Source organism: Alexandromys fortis, unplaced genomic scaffold (assembly GCF_014885135.2).
Source record: "Alexandromys fortis isolate MF-2015 unplaced genomic scaffold, M_Fortis_MF-2015_v1.1 scaffold_20, whole genome shotgun sequence".
NCBI lineage: Eukaryota > Metazoa > Chordata > Mammalia > Rodentia > Cricetidae > Alexandromys > Alexandromys fortis.
The window spans coordinates 9,493,782-9,510,084 of record NW_026067903.1 but is presented as its reverse complement, the minus strand read 5'-3'; the positions used below and the strand labels follow the sequence as shown (position 1 = coordinate 9,510,084).

The 16,303-nt window shown below is 36.4% G+C and overlaps 1 protein-coding gene across 4 annotated transcripts in view; it reads left to right on the top strand.

Moving 5' to 3' along the window:
- The window catches only part of Khdrbs2 (KH RNA binding domain containing, signal transduction associated 2), a 396,449-nt gene that overhangs the window by 285,097 nt on the left and 95,049 nt on the right, over positions 1-16,303 (top strand). The gene's annotated exons all lie outside the window — the stretch shown is intronic.

Below are 16,303 nucleotides of genomic sequence, written 5' to 3'. Positions count from 1 at the left end.
CCTAATCATTTCCATCTTTAAAGATTTGCATTTCCAGCTTATCTTAGCAAGTTGCTAATATCTGCATATGTTTCTCTACACTGATTGAGTTTTCAACAAATCTGTGCTAAATGACTGGATGTTGCTTTTCAGTAAGATGCTGTTATAATGACTTCCATATTTTTAATCTTATGAAATACCAGACTATGTCCCATTTTATATAAATTTAGAGATAATTACTATCATCTTCAGTATTTTACTTATCTGTAAACAAAGGAACAGAATTTGTTAGCATGCTCAAGTATCAAAGTGATTAATAATTTTCCCAAAAATAAGAGTTCAAAAACCTGAGCCTTTGCCTATGCTCTTATGTGACTTTATTTCTTACTGTATCATGGTAAAGCAATATGCAAATGTGTGTTCAAGAAACACAACCTGTACCTTCTCATTTTGAGCATCATGACATAGAACTGTTCATCTGGTGATGGATGGAGATAGAGACAGAGAGACACACTGGAGTACTGGACTGAGCTCCCAAGGTCCCAATGAGGAGCAGATGGAGGGAGAACACGAGCAAGGATGTCAGGACCACGAGGGGTGCACCCACCCACTGAGACAGTGGGGCTGATCTATTGGGAGCTCACCAAGGCCAGCTGGACTGTGACTGAAAAAGCATGGGATAAAACCGGACTCTCTGATCATGGCGAACAATGAGGGCTGATGAGAAGCCAAGGACAATGGCAAGGGGTTTTGATCCTACTTCATGTTCTGGCTTGGTGGGAGCCTAGCCAGTTTGGATGTTCACATTCCTAGACATGGACAGAGCGGGGAGGACCTTGGACTTTACACAGGGCAGGGAACCCTGACAACTCTTTGGATTGGAGAGGGAGGGGGAGAGAAGTGGGGGGAGGGGGAAAGAAGTGGGGGAAGGGGAAGAAGTGGGGGAGGGGGAGAAGGGTGGGAGGAGGGGGAGGGAAATGGGAGGCTGGGAGGAGGCGGAAACTTTTTTTTCCTTTTCTCAATTAAAAAAAAGAAAATGCAAAGAAAGAAAGAAAGAAAGAAAGAAAGAAAGAAAGAAAGAAAGAAAGAAAGAAAGAAAAAAGAAATACCCTTGGTCCAAAGTCATCCTCCAAACCACTTTAAGTCAGGCTATTCCTTCTATAGGAGAGGTCCCAAGGACATCGTATTCAGAAAATGAGGAAGACAACCTACATGGTACCTAGATCATGCCTACGCTAAGCACTAAAAATAAAATATGATTAAATATGGTAAAAAAAAAGAAAAGAAAAGAAAATCTAAGACACTTTCTCATCCTCGCGGTGGAATATATTTCATAAGTTCCATCATTTTAACTTCAGAGAAACTTGTAACTGAAAATTATTATCTGGACATCAGCCCCACCTGATCCATCAACAACACACCTCCTGTGCCTAAGGCTCAAGAAACATGGTCGAAGAATGGGATGAGGATAGTAGTAGCCAAAGGAACATAACATCTGCTATGAGATTGCATGTTCTAGAAATGTCAGGAAAAGCACTCCTCACAAAATCTGGACCAGCTATACCTAAACAAGATGTGAACAAGGACAACACTAACAAACATGCTACCATGAAACTATGGAATCTCATAGACAGCAAAAGAATGCTGAGCCCTGGAGAAATAGCCCTTCCAAGTCAGAGAGCATCAATTGGTTATCCAATAGCAAATAGTCAGCCATGAAAACATACATGAATGTGACATTACACAGACTGTCATTTTGTATTTTATGTATTTTGTGCGTGCGTGTATGTGTGAGTGAGTGTAGTAATAAGAGCAATGGTTGTAAAGTAGGTGTGACAGATTAGAGGAAGAAAAGGGAAAGAGGAAAACGACGTAATCATATTTTAATTATCAATATTTTATAAACGAAAGAAAACTGGGCATTTTCACTTTAAATAACAACTTATCTGAAATAACACTAAAATGTAGTTTTATTTAGCTACATACATATTTTAACGAAAGCAAAGTCAGAGTATGTGTTAAAGATTATGTACATTTCTCACAATGAAATGTTAGATGTATACTAACAAATTTCCAGACTAGCATTTTGCATAATTAAATAAAGCTCCATTTGAGCTCCAGCTGGCATCAAATAGAAATCCATTCTTCTTCCATTAAGATACAATGATGCTGAGAAAATGATTGTTTTTAAATGGCAACCAAACTATCAGTGTCACAAAGGAAGCCTCTTCTAACAGCTAAATGTAGTAGTAGAACTTTCCAGCAATTTGTCTATTTCTCAATATTTTGCTTTATTCTATGACAATATAAGCCTGAGTAGAAAGTAATTCAGTGTTTCATACACAAAAGGAAACTGGCAACTTTTTATTAAGCAGATGTTAAATGGAGGGTATTACCTTATAAGAAGTTTAGGTCACTATTTTACCCTTATCTACACTTAGAAAGCAACATAAATTATTGGCCATTTTTTACTTAAAATATGAACAAAATTGCTCCAACAAATACATGAGTACAATCCCAGAAATATATTAACATGCCCCTCACAATGTAGTACTGTGATCTATTGTGTGCAACTGTGTATGGTGATTTGGAGCTGTGCCTGGGGACACAGTTCCATATACAAACTTACTGCCCAGGTTTGCTGAGCTGAGCTGACCGCACCATTAACACGGTACTTAAAATCTGGTCTGGTCCAAAGATCTTACATAGAAAAGTAACAAGTACTGTCATTTCTGGGAAATGACAGGCAAAACAAAACAAAAATTAAAACAAAAACAAACAAACAAAAAAATTTTCCCAAATGAATCTGTGTGGTAGAAAGCAGGAAACTTCTCCTTAGCATTGGGCCATCACATAGCTGAAGACCTAGGCCTTTGTGAAGAACTATGAGTGCTTTGGATTTATCATGGCCCAAAACAATTAACAAATTAGAATAGAAAAGAGGCAAGACCTTCATTATAGAAAAAGTCAACATCTCAATATAATCTTTTTTTGCCCTTTCTAAGTTGAGAGTCCTACCCCGAGTCACTGCACTGTAGATTTGTTCTTTGAGAATTTCATAAATATATATGCAGTACAGACTGGTTACTGTCATCCTTGCCCTCTCTTTTTTTCATCATATTTTTTTTAATCGATTCTTTGGGGATTTCACACTATGCACTGTAATCCAATCATTTCCCAGTCCTTCCATGTAACCTTCCCCTAAGGAAAATAAAAAATAAATTTTAACACCAACAAAACAAACAAACATCTCTTCAATCACTCTAGGCGATGATCTGTTCCCCTCTCACCCGCAGCTTCTCTGCCACCCCTCACAGCTGTCACATCTCCAAGTACCACTCCATTCCTTCTTCTCTCCCACCTCTCAATCACATAGTCCTTCGTGTAATAGGTACCAGTGGCGCTGAAAGCTGTAGTGGATCCTTCGGTACATCATTTTACCCAACAGCTTTGCAGTGAATCATTGGTCCGGTTCCAGACCTCTGGTTTCTGCTCTACCGTCAATGCAGGACCCTGGCTGAGTCTCCTCTCAGCTATGGCAGGGCATAGGAAAGATGGCCCCACCCCTCACCAATTCACTTACCACCCAGATCGGGGGCTTTGAGTTGCTGAACCCCGACATCCACACCATCTATGAGCTGTTGGAGCACAAGAAGGGCCCAGTCCTGGAAAGCATAGAAGCAAGATCTTCAAAACTCTGGGCAGCAGCAAGATATCCTTACTCTCACTTAAACCTCTGACATCTCTATAATCCTCCCCCTATATTAGTTTTCCCTCATTCATATCTTTTGTTTTGTGATCTATCTACTGAGCTTATCCCCCAACATCTGTGTGATCCTTGGTTTAGACCTGTTCATTGTCACCTGATGGGTTCATCAGTGGATCTAAAACTGAAGACAATGTCTGTCCTCTGTCCCAATATCTATCCATCAGTAGATTAAGTTCAGCAGAGAGCGAAAAGGCCACCAGCCCTTCTATGAGTTATCATTGACTATTAGCAGACCTGGCAGATATAGGACTATTGAAGCCAGCAATTGCTGCCAGACCCACTGAGACAGCTGCAATCGCACCATAAGGAGAATGACTCCATGGTTTTTATCTGTAATGGAAAACTAAAAGTCTTAAGACTGTAAATCATTCACAGTCTGGATTGGTATCTGTCATGTGTGATTCTTCAAAATTCCAAGAAGATTAAAAACTGTAATCATGGTGAAAATCATAACTAATTTCATACCAGATAGAGATAGACATCCCTTAAAATTAAATTTATTGCTAGAAATATGCAGTGAGAGAGATGAGGTCAAAGATTCATGTGCACAGATGTTCATTATAGCAGTATTTATAATAGACAGATGTTGAAAACAAACTCAGTATCTAAGAAAAGTAACTGGGTAAAACATCCTTTGTGCATTTTCAACGATGCTGTCTTCTACAGCAGTAGCATCCTGGATGCAACCATCTTGTCCAGTGGTATATAGCTCTATACATAAAGCAAAGCAGATTTCAGCACCTTTAAGACTATGTAAAATCTCTTCCTTAAGATACTATCATACATATGACTACTCTGAGCAATTATATTAAAATATATTCAGATAAAAAGAAATAATAAAATCTCTACTACAAATAGGTTTGTATTGTAGAAGGAAATCTTACTACAGTAATTTACTATGTTTTAAACACTTCTGCAATACAGCATGCATTTCTGGTATATATGTGGATGTGTGTGTATTTGTGACTATGTCTATGCAAATGTCTGTATGTATGTATGAATGTCTATCTGTATATCTGCCTGTGTGTTTGCTAAGCCATATTGAGAATCAGAAGTAGTATCCAAGCCCTGATACTTGTTTCTGGAAACTAAAACTGAACCAAGTACACAGAGTATTTGAAAGACTATCCACTTATTTAGTATTCCAGTTCAGGCCTCTACTTTGTTTAGAACAATTTAGTTCTTGGGATATGAATTCTTTCTGCTCCAAATACTTTACTTTGGAAACCCACATAAACATTGATTAGCCTTCTTTCTAGCAGATTCTTGATAGGATTATATCTGGCTTTACTTTTTCAAAATATTTTATATAATTTTTCAGTGATTCTACTGAAATATTAATTTAAATATTAATTTAAAATAATCTATATCAAATATGACCATTAACCATGAGAAGACTGACCCATAGGGTACTGATGTACATTATTTAATATGTTGAAGCAATAGAACAGTTTTCAACATATATCTTAATTAAGAATAACAGTTTATATTTTAAAACTCTTCTTCTTTCTCACTCTGAGTACCTTTCGCTCTCTCACAGAACTTTAGAACTTTATAAGAGCCAATCAAATAAATGCCAACAAAAAACCTAGCATTGTTATACCTCTTCCTGTCACAAAGTGGTGCTTGATATTTATTACACAAGAGATGAGAAGTGGGGCAAAACAGAGGGAGAGGGGAAACGGAGACTGAGACTACTGTGTATGTGTTTTGGTTTCATTTTAACCATGGATCTAGTCAATAGCTAAAAAGACATAAGCAATTAGTAGCTTTATTTGCCTAAATAAGTTGGGCCTACAAAACACTTGTAGAAAAACAAATAGCAATTCACCATCTTGGGAGAAAGAAGTTTATTAAATAGACTATAATTATTACATAGTTAAAGAACGATGCTCTTTCCTTTAGATGAAGACTAGAGATGAGGAAGGAAAGCAATAGTTTTCATTATAGGCTGCTTATTTTAAGTACATAGAATACTAAATAAACAACTCCAATTCTTTCCATTTCTATTATGGATGGAATATATTTTAAAAAGAAAAATCTCTGTAATTTCAGTCTTGTAGACAGTATGATTTGTCTTCAAGTATTCTTTATGACATTAACACAAACACATATTTTTCTTTTTCCAGAAGTAAATAAGATCCAATTATATTTAAACTTAGTATATTTGTGAGATAAAATAGCAAAAAGTATAATGATAACCTCTAAGATTTTTGCATCCTAAAGTGTTATCCATGAAAATTACATTCTCATAAAGAATAAAATTATTCCTTTCCCATTGTAACTAATCTTTTTGTGAGTTTTTTTGTTGTTGTTCTTGAGGTGAGAAGCAGAACCATTCTAAGCTTTGCAGGCTATTACTTTCAGGTATAATACATAGTATATGTAACACTTTTTGTTGTTCATTTTTTATCTACTTCAAATTTTAGTTCAGGTTATTATTGCTATGATGACACACTATGACCAAAAACAGGAGGGGAAGGAAAGGATTTGTCTAGCTTAGACTTCTCTGTCATAGTCTATCACTGAAGGAAGCCAAGATGGGGCCTCAAGCAAGACTGGAACTTGACATCAGGAGCTCAGAAACCTTCATTTATGGCTAGATTTAATTTCAGGTTTGTTGTTTGTCAGAGCATATTTTCTTTTCATTGAATAAAAAGAAAATTAATAGAGTCACTCAGATTTGTTTTTTCACACTTATTTAATGAAATTTGGGGGTTGCGATTTAATGGCTTCAGTGATTCACATTTTGTAATTTAAAGGAGTAATGCTTAAAATCGTCAAGTAAGTGAAGTTTGTACTCAAAAACTTTGACGAAAAAATTACATTTCCCCCCCAAACATAGCAGCCCATTTGTTTATAATACGATAAACAGCAAAGTCCAGGCATGTGCAGGCTCTAGCATCTCTCGCCAACCTGTTCATATTATGATTTTATATAAAATAAAGAGAAAGTCATTTTAGAGACTAAGCACATATAATCTATCTGTAGAGAAATAAGGATACTGAATTTTCAAATGGATATTCTCTTTCATTTTTGACTCTATGTCACCATGAAACTTAATTTACTTTGATAATTCTAATTTATATTTTACAGCACCTGAGAAAATAAGGAGTTTTAGAGTACAGAGCAGGAGATTTGGTGGCAGAGATCATGCACTCTTTGTTTTTGTTTGTTTTCTGTCTTTTAGTAAGCGTAGAGTCAGTAGCTGTTCCATGCAAGCAATGGGTTAAAGGTGCTCAGACTTCTGTGAAGGCTGACACAGAGGCTGTGCTTTTCCTAAAAGTGTGTGTGCTGATTGTAACAGATGAGTGAAACCGTGCCTCTTTAAGAAAATAATAGACATCCAAGGAGAAGCAGCTGTGAAGATGCTCGGGAAATAAGCATGACTTTATAAAAATGAAAGTCGAAAGCTCCATTCTTTTTACGAAATCTGCTTCAGACCCTTCCAAAGGGTCCTTGATGCTTACAGTGCACAGACCTGTGAGTATTGCTGTATTCGCGTTCATTATGGAATACAACATGTGTTTTCAAGGATCTCTAGGACTATCTATCCAGGGACAGGTCACGTTGACTCCATTTGTCAGTGCCTATTAAAGCTATTGTAATAGAATTCATCCTGAATGTGCAACCAGAATAACACTACTAAGATCAAAATCAGAATTTTTTTTAGTAAAATTCTGCAGTGACCTTCCACTTACTAAATAAGCCGAGAATAACTGTTTTGAATACTAATGTCTACAACAACTGCTTTTCCCGTCATTTATCTCTTGATAATGAACTGTTAGACCATTATTAATGTCAAGTTTTGATTGGCTTATCTATGACACAAAAATTAAGACCCTTCTCTCTTGTCCTGTAAAAATATTCTGTGATTATCTTTGTAATCCTTTATCCTTTGTTATGGCCTTTGTGTGATGTGTACTTAATTAAACTTCAGTGTTACTCACTGAGAGAAAATAAAATAATTATTCAGCCATAAAGTAAAAACTGTTCGAAGACATTCTATTAAACAACTTATTCATAGTTAATGAAATTTTCCTCTTTCTGAACTATAGTTGTTGAAACTATTGTGTTTATGCTCTTGAAGTCGTATTGCACGTGCATGTGTTTGCCATGGCTCTGTAGTTGGCAGAATACTACCTTTGTCTTTAGTATTAGATTTGGTCAGGTGACTTGCTTTAGCCAAAACAGGTTAGTGTAAATTAAGAGAGGAAATCCTGCTTCATGTGTGCTTCCTCCTCTGCCTCAACCAGTGTGCCAAGAGACTACGGCCTGACAGACAAGTGGACCCAATGAGCGTGCCCAACCTGGATATGTTCAAATGTCCACAAACCTAGATACATAAATGAATAGTACAAACTTTTTGCCACATGATGCAGGAATTTTGTGCATTTTCTCTGTAATGTTCATATGTAAAAAATAATCTGACCAGAAACTTTGCTGTAGCCATTGTCCGTACATATTTTCTGAATAGAAAAATCTATTTTAATTAATTTGTGATTTTTTTGATATTCATATTCATTCAAATAGCTCAGATTGAACCATTATATAATTTCCTTGGTACTGCAAAGTTAGAGCAAACTGTATTTATTTTCCCCTTCTGAAATGGCATTTCATTCCCCATAAGAGAAGCATAAAATTCTAACTCCTAAAATTTGATTGATTTTCAAACTATGTGTATTATATGCTGGTGCAGCCACCCTACCTGATGTCAGAACACACAGTTACTGTCTCACTTTGACAACAAGTTCACTGCCTTGGAAACAAAGTCTAAAGATAGACACCTTATTGCTTAGAAGGTGACTTATCAGTCATTCCAGAAGTCACCAGTCAGGCAGCATAGTCAACAGCAAGCAGACTGATCTCTTTGTGTATGACAAACTGCAGTTTCAGCTATAAAATCCCAACTCAAAGCAAAACTAGGAAACTGATCAACTCAAACTCAAGCCCACTTCCTTCTTCCCGAGTGGAAATATATTCTTTTAGGTATTAAAACAAGGAAAGACTAAAGGTTGGGTGCCCAGCCCTAGTGATACATCTACATTATAACTTCTGCCCCTAAGGCTCAGGGATCATAGTAGAAGAGGGGTCCAAAAGATCTGTAAGAGTCAGAGACCAGGAAATCTGCTGTGAGATTGTGTCACCTAGAAATGACAGGAACGTTTCACCCAAGATACTTCAACAATACGGCAATTTGAACAATGCCTGGCCAGGATGATACTAATAGATACCCTCAGGTGGAGGGGGGGAATCACAGGCGTCCTCAACCCTAGACAAAGAATAGCAAGCAACTAAGGAATTCTGGGAGAAGAAGTAGTCTGTTATGCATGCTTATAACAATTAGTGAAAAAGAGACCTGGAGTTTGGAAGTGAGGGAGAGACAGGGAATGGGAAAAGTAGGAGGAAGGGAAGAAGGAGGAAAGAAATGTTATTATATTTCAATGTTTTAAAGCATTTTTTTTTAAAAGAAAGAGTCGTCTCCTTCTTAACATCTCTTAATATGTTTAATTTGTCACATAGGAGTTATTTTAAGTACTCAAGTCATATAGATTCTTTGTGGCCAGCATCCGTTTATCTCCCTTTCCTATCAAACTTGTCATTGTGAGAAAAGTGTAGGAATCACCGTCTGTGTGTGGAGCTTCAGGTACAGCATTTGCCCTCAAGACTAACGATCTGGGGAAAGCAAAAAAATGGAAAACTTCCAACTGAGAAATACTAATTCTATTTTCTTTCTTATGAATCTTCTTATTTGGAGTAACAAATGACCACCATGTAGGAGTGTATCTACAACTACTGATTTTGTAGAACAAATTTATAGGAAAGCATTCACTGACTTTTGAAGGTGCAAGTCAGTAAAGTTTATCGTTTTATTGAAAAATAACTCACGTTTGCTTTTCTAAGTTATCAATGACTTTCATGCTTTAAATAGAATGCATAGAGAATACAGTTTGTGACCCTATAATGCTTTAAACAAAACCTGTAATTACACAGAAGTGTAGACTTTTACACTGTTCCTAATGAGATAAATAACTCCTACTCAATTAATTGATCTGGAAATTATAATTTTTAGTCTCCTAAATAATCTGAAATTTTAATTCTATTGTTATTTATTAGTATTTACAATAGGTTATGTAACAATTATATTTAATATAAGTTACCTAAATATTTATAAAAACAAAGAATTTATGCAGCTAATAATTCAAATATTATTGTTATGCCCAGATCATGGAGTCCCACAAAGACCCAAAGAGTCCAAATTTGTATTCAAAATCAAAGAGCCTTAAATCATTCAAGCTTGGGCTTAGACCCTCAGTGTGTCCTACACAGCCATATGAATGGACTTTGTCCAGTCTGGGTAGGGTAGAGTATTTATCATAATAGCTGTTAGGGTTGGGGGAGTTTTCAGAGTTCAAGACCATGATTGCCTGACATTTGTCTAGGAGTGTCTTGGTGGAAGGGAATAGGGGTGTTCTGGGTTCAAGAACATCTGATGATCTTATTTAATCTTATCTGATGGTTGGGATATTTGTAATGGTAGGTACTTCTCCTTTGATGCCATTCCCATCTTGGAGCAGAATCAGCATATGGCTTTTCCTGGAATTGGGTACTGCCTGCCAGGAATTTCATATGAACATGGAGTTTAGAATTACTCTAAGAAGAATTTATATATATATATATATATATATATATATATATATATATACATCTATATATATAATAATTTTTGTGTCTAAAAGTGGGATGAAAAGACCTAGTTAATAATGTAAATATGATTGAACACATTTTTTGAGGGGTATTGTTTTTAAATTACTGGGCAGTGGGTTGTGCAACTGTAATTTTGGTCATATTATTTGTAAGTTCATAATTGTCTATAATAAAGCAAATTGAGATTTAGGGGAAAGCCATCATGCCTCACAAATGAGATGGACACCTTACATACATGAAGATAGTTTTGATAAAATAGTTTTGTCAAAAATGCATGCTCATTGACTAGTCCAGAGTAGTCAGTGGTACAAGCATCTTGCATCTATATGAACAACAGTGGCTAGCAGCGTTCATGTATAAACTTATGTTAAGTCCCACCAGGGGAAAATAAGACCACTATCACAGTTTTTAGGCAAATTTAAAGAAAGGATTTTTAAATATTGGCTAAGACAATGGGTACTGGCCAGGTTCATATCCAGAGTATAACACCGAATTTTATTAGCCTGGGGCTTAAAAAAGGCAAGATCCACAAGGCTAGATGCTTCTCACTTTCATCTAATCAGGAATAAGCTTTCATTTTGCCATACTTCCTGTCAACATACCTCATGCCTACATATGATCATGCACACATCCTGTGCAATTGGGTCAACCAAGCTTGTTTGCAGAAGCAAAGCACATAATGGCTTGTTATATTACATGAACAACAGCCCCAGCACACCAGTATGTTATCTGTCCTTGGCCAAGTGAGCTTACAGGTTAAAGGCATTTTTTGTTTTATAGATCTCTGAAGCATGGTAATTTAAGTTTAAAACACAATGTTAGCCATCATATTTTTGGGGAAGAGCCTCATATTTTACCAAACAGCTCAAAATTAGGCTTCAGAAGTAACTGCAATTAGATATCAATGAAAAGCAATTTACTAGAAGGACATTGTCCGAGAGTCCTAGCAGTATTTGTTTCCAAGGGAAGAATGAGCTTATGGGAACTCAGTGACTTCTATAAGAAAAATATTAAACCAGGCACAGAGGACCAATGCTAAGAACTCTACCTAGCAATATCCACCTTTTCATATTGTCACATTCATACAACATATATCCAGTGTTCATTATAACACTATCTCACAGGAAAGAAACTATAGTGGGCATATTTTGTCAGACCTCCATGGAAGAAGATTTTTGTACAATAAATCTTCCAATAGAAGTAGTTAATGAGTAGACACAAGAAAGTCTTTATAGACATGTGTTAAAAGCATTTCTTATCATTAAAATTCCATAAGAAAGATATTGCTTTGTATATTAAAATGTGTAATATAAAGTAATCTATTATAGTCTCTGATGGACAGCAGGATGAAAGGATAATGCACATGCTTGCCAATACACCCAAATGCCAAGGAAACAAAGTACTTACTTTCTATTCTCAAAGCATGTAGACTCTTGAGTGCTTTTCACCGAGCTAGACAAAAGAAAAGGAGATGTCAGTGTGGAGATGAGCTTGACACAATGGGGGCTATTCGGGAAGGAAACAGTAGATTGTTGGTGGGCAAATACTGAAATATGGTTAAAGAAGCAAGAAGAGCCAAACTGATAAGGGGTTGAAGCAAATGGATCTGCTGTTTAGGAATATTTAATCCATCTTTATAACACCTTAGCCTTTAAGCTGAACACTGATATAGAAACAACAGTCTGATTTCTTTTGTCATTGGGGTATGACAAATCTCAATAAACATTAGTGGTAGAGTGGATGATGGAACAAACGGAGATGAAAAGGCAGGACTGTGTGTCCAGATGACACTGCATACTAACATCAAGGATTTTTGAGATAATTATGACTTAGCGAGATGTCAGGCTGTCACATGGATTGTCTATCCTTGGAACTTACCATTTTATTTGAACTACACATTCTGTTTTGCATTTATTATGCACTGTATTGAATTGCAGTTAGATCTTAGAATTTGTTGTGATTTGAGCAATTGTGAGGTCTTGGGTGGATTCTTTTCTCTCTGAGTTTATCATATAATTTAAAGAAGTACCCATTTCATTGAGTTATAGCAAGGAAATGACGTCAAGAATGTGCTCAGTCTTACACAAATAAGCACAGCACGTAGGGTCACCCCAGTCCAAAGACCTTAGAGTTCCAAAGTGGTAAGTCTCTAGAATTAGTTAAATCCTCCCAAGTAGAATTTTGAAACTGCTGTTATTATATTTTGCTAGTTGCTCTTATTTCAGAGACAAACTACAGGAAAATATTTTTAAACTGACATAAATATAAAATCTTCAGAAGGAAGGTGGTGGTGCAGGCCTGTAATCCCATCATTTGGGAGACAGAGGCATGATGGAGGAAGGTCATTGGTTAATTATAATAAAGAAACTGCCTTGGCCCATTTTATTGGTTAGAACATAGGTGGGTGGAGTAAACAGAACAAAATGCTGGGAGGAAGAGGAAGTGAGCTCAGACGCGATAGCTCTGCTCTCTGAGGCAGACACACGTGATGAAGCAAGCTGCCAAGTCAGACATGCTGAATCTTTCCCGCTAAGACTGGTGCTACACAGTTTATTAGAGAGGGGTTGATCGGGATATCAGAATTAGCCAGTAAGGGCTAAAGCTAATGGGCCAAGCAGTGTTTAAAAGAATACAGTTTGTGTGTTGTTATATCGGGGCATAAGCTAGCTGGCGGCTGGGGTGCCGGGGATGCAGCCCCTCCGCTCCTATTACTACAGAGGCAGGAGGATCTCTATGAGTTCGAGGTCAGCCTGGTCTACAACAGCTAGTTCCAGGACAGGCTTCAAATCTACAGAGAAACCTGGTCTTGAAAAAACAAAAACAATAAACAAACAAACAACAAACAAAAAAGAACAACTAAAATCTTATATTGTCTTATTTTTTATAGGATGTTTATATTGCACCACTAAGAGTACTAAACTCTGGAACATGTACCATCATAATAACCTCTCCTAAATTAAGGAAACAAAAAGATGTTTCCATGAAATTCCCATTACCAGATACCACATTCTGGGCAATTTTACACCATCCATGTATCTCTCATGAGACTTTCATTGTTGTGTCCCTTTAAAAGCCTTCTGTGTTCTCCACTAGGTGAAAAGTAGAATTCTTATGTATTTTCCCAGGGCCAACTGGCACACTCTGTTCTCATGTTTATGTGCAGAATTGCTTTATTCCATCCTTTGTCCTCTTTTATTTAGACTTCCCAAAATAAAACACTGAGGGCAGTAAGATAGTAAATGCCAAGCCCTTGACCTGAGTTTGAGCACCAGAACTCAAGGTGGAATTGTTCGCCCAGTCTTGCACAGCTGTCCACTAGCAGGCACAAGTACACCACAGCACATTCACTTGAACAGCCCACACATAATAGCTTATTCCTTTCAAAGATAAAAATAAATATAGCACTCAAGTTTATATTTGATTGAAGTGAAAGTGTTCTAATCATAAATGTCTGTACCTGACCTCAGTTGCTATCAGACTAAATTAAAATATATGAACCTTTGAAAATGGGTTTTTAAAACATGTTATTTACATGGTCATTTATGCTCATTATCAATAAAATGATCCAAGATACAAAAGTTCAAGCAGATCATCATTATTGTCATTTCAGTTACACAAGTATGGTGCTTGCTTTGAACTAAAATGATTTCATGCTCCTTCTAAATTCTTTGGTGGTATAGTCAAATCTTAAAATTACTAAATCCAATCATTTTAGTTGTCTATTGACAACTAATAAATGAATTTTGCAAGTTATTATATCTAATGATCATTTCATTTAATTTAGACTTTTAAAAATCTAACGTAGATTTCTGGGTTTTTTGGCCTAGTAAGGCACACTTAAAATGGGACACAGAAATGTGAGACACTAGAATCTTTTATCTAACCCCCATGAACCAAAATTCATAATATATTGTTCTCTTCAAAGGACATTCATAAAATGACTTAAGGTTTTGTGCGGGGGGGGTGTTTGATTGTTTGGTTGGTTGTATTTTGTTTTTTTTGTTTTGTTTTGTTTTGTCACGTGAGTATGAAATGATCTGCATTCCTCGTAGTCTGAAGAAACTGCAACACTCTCACTGGTTTGACATTGACATTACACCTTTGAATTATGGACCACAAACCTCAGTCTATTTTCAACTCTGAAAGGGGGTCCTATTAATTCCATTTTTTCATTTTTTCCTCTTAGTGGTTATTTGTATTATCTTCTAGTTCATGTATTTATGTTTAGTTGTTTTATTTCTTCAGATTATTGCATAATGTTTGCCTTCTTTTCCATGCTGGGGATCACACCAAGGACCTCATGCAAGTGCTCCAAGGGCAGTGATCAAACATTGTTCTGTTTCCCAGCCTTGGTTTTAACTTGGTTGGAAATTCATGTTTTCTGGCAGCAGGTATAACTGGCAGGAAATTTTGCAATTCCATTTTACTCCTATCCCATTAACATTGAGAACAATATTTCAAATTCTTCACAGTAAAATCTAAGACCTGCATATACTTCCTCCACAGTATAAAGGCGAAACATACAGTATAATTAGACATCAAGATATTAATATGCAGAAGCTAATATAGAGGTGTTTCTATAGAAGTCAATGGCTGAGCACTTGTGTGGTATCTCAAAATGTGTTAAAGATTTGTTGAACCGTTTATTCAAGTGTTCTATGATATTTATAGAGCCCTGTCCATGTGCCAGAAGCAGGGGAATGCACTAGAAACAAGACAGGACTCAAAAGCCTGCTGTCCAGGGATTCAATTACTTTTTCATACCCAGTTCTTCTTTCTTTTTTCCTTCCTTCCTTCTTTCCTTCCTTCCTTCCTTCCTTCCTTCCTTCCTTCCTTCCTTCCTTTCTTTCTTTCTTTCTTTCTTTCTTTCCATCTGTGTGTTTGTCTGTCTGTCTTTTTTTCCTGTTTTTGATTTTTTGATTTGTTATGGGTTTGTTTTTTTTTCAGCTTGATTTCTGGCTTTCTCTTGTTCTAGTGACATTGCAGATATTGGGAAGAGTTCACATTAGTATGAATTAGAAAGACTGGTTTTCCATGTAGGGCAGACTGGACAGAAAAGAGCATAAAGTGTAGCATGGTGTGAAAGAACAGGAGGAGAGGGCATGATGCGAAAGGGTCTCTTACTTCTCTGTCAGCCTCTGTCCTCCTTCTTACTGTAGGTTTGGTGGTTTGAAGAAGAGGACTTTGAGAAAAGTGAAAAGTATATAAGGTTTGAACATGACCTTCAGCTCTGGAAAGCCTTTATTGCTTCTGTTTGTATGCCAATTGCTCTGAGCTGGTGACACTGACTTTGTCTCTATATAAAAGACCACACTGTATTGCTGGCTATGAGTCAGCCCTGTTTTTTCTGGGATATACAAGCCAAGAATCTCTTTTTGAAACAAATGTTGACAATGAAAATATGTCTTTTCCCCCACAGCTGACTCTCTGAGTTGATTAAACAATTTCTTTTATTCTTCTGTATCACTATAGCCTACATTTAGCCTACAATGGTCACTAGCATCTCTGAATCACAGTTAGTGAGCAGGAAAAACCCTATATTCTAATCACTCTGGAAGCTGAGGTAGAAGGATGGCTTAAGTTCAGGACTTTGAGAAACCATCTCAAGAATGAATGAATGAATGAATGAGAAAACATAGATAATGAAAATTATCCTTTTTCCATCTTAAACCATTTTAAACCGCCTATACAAACAGAGGAAGGTTAGATCACAGGACATACATGGTCTTTATTATCCCTACTATTTGTATAATATCTGAACTTACATTGTCATCAATAGTAATAGCACTTCTAGGGAAAATGATGGTTACCCTTTGGGGCTCTTTTTTTTTTTTTTTTTTTTTTTTT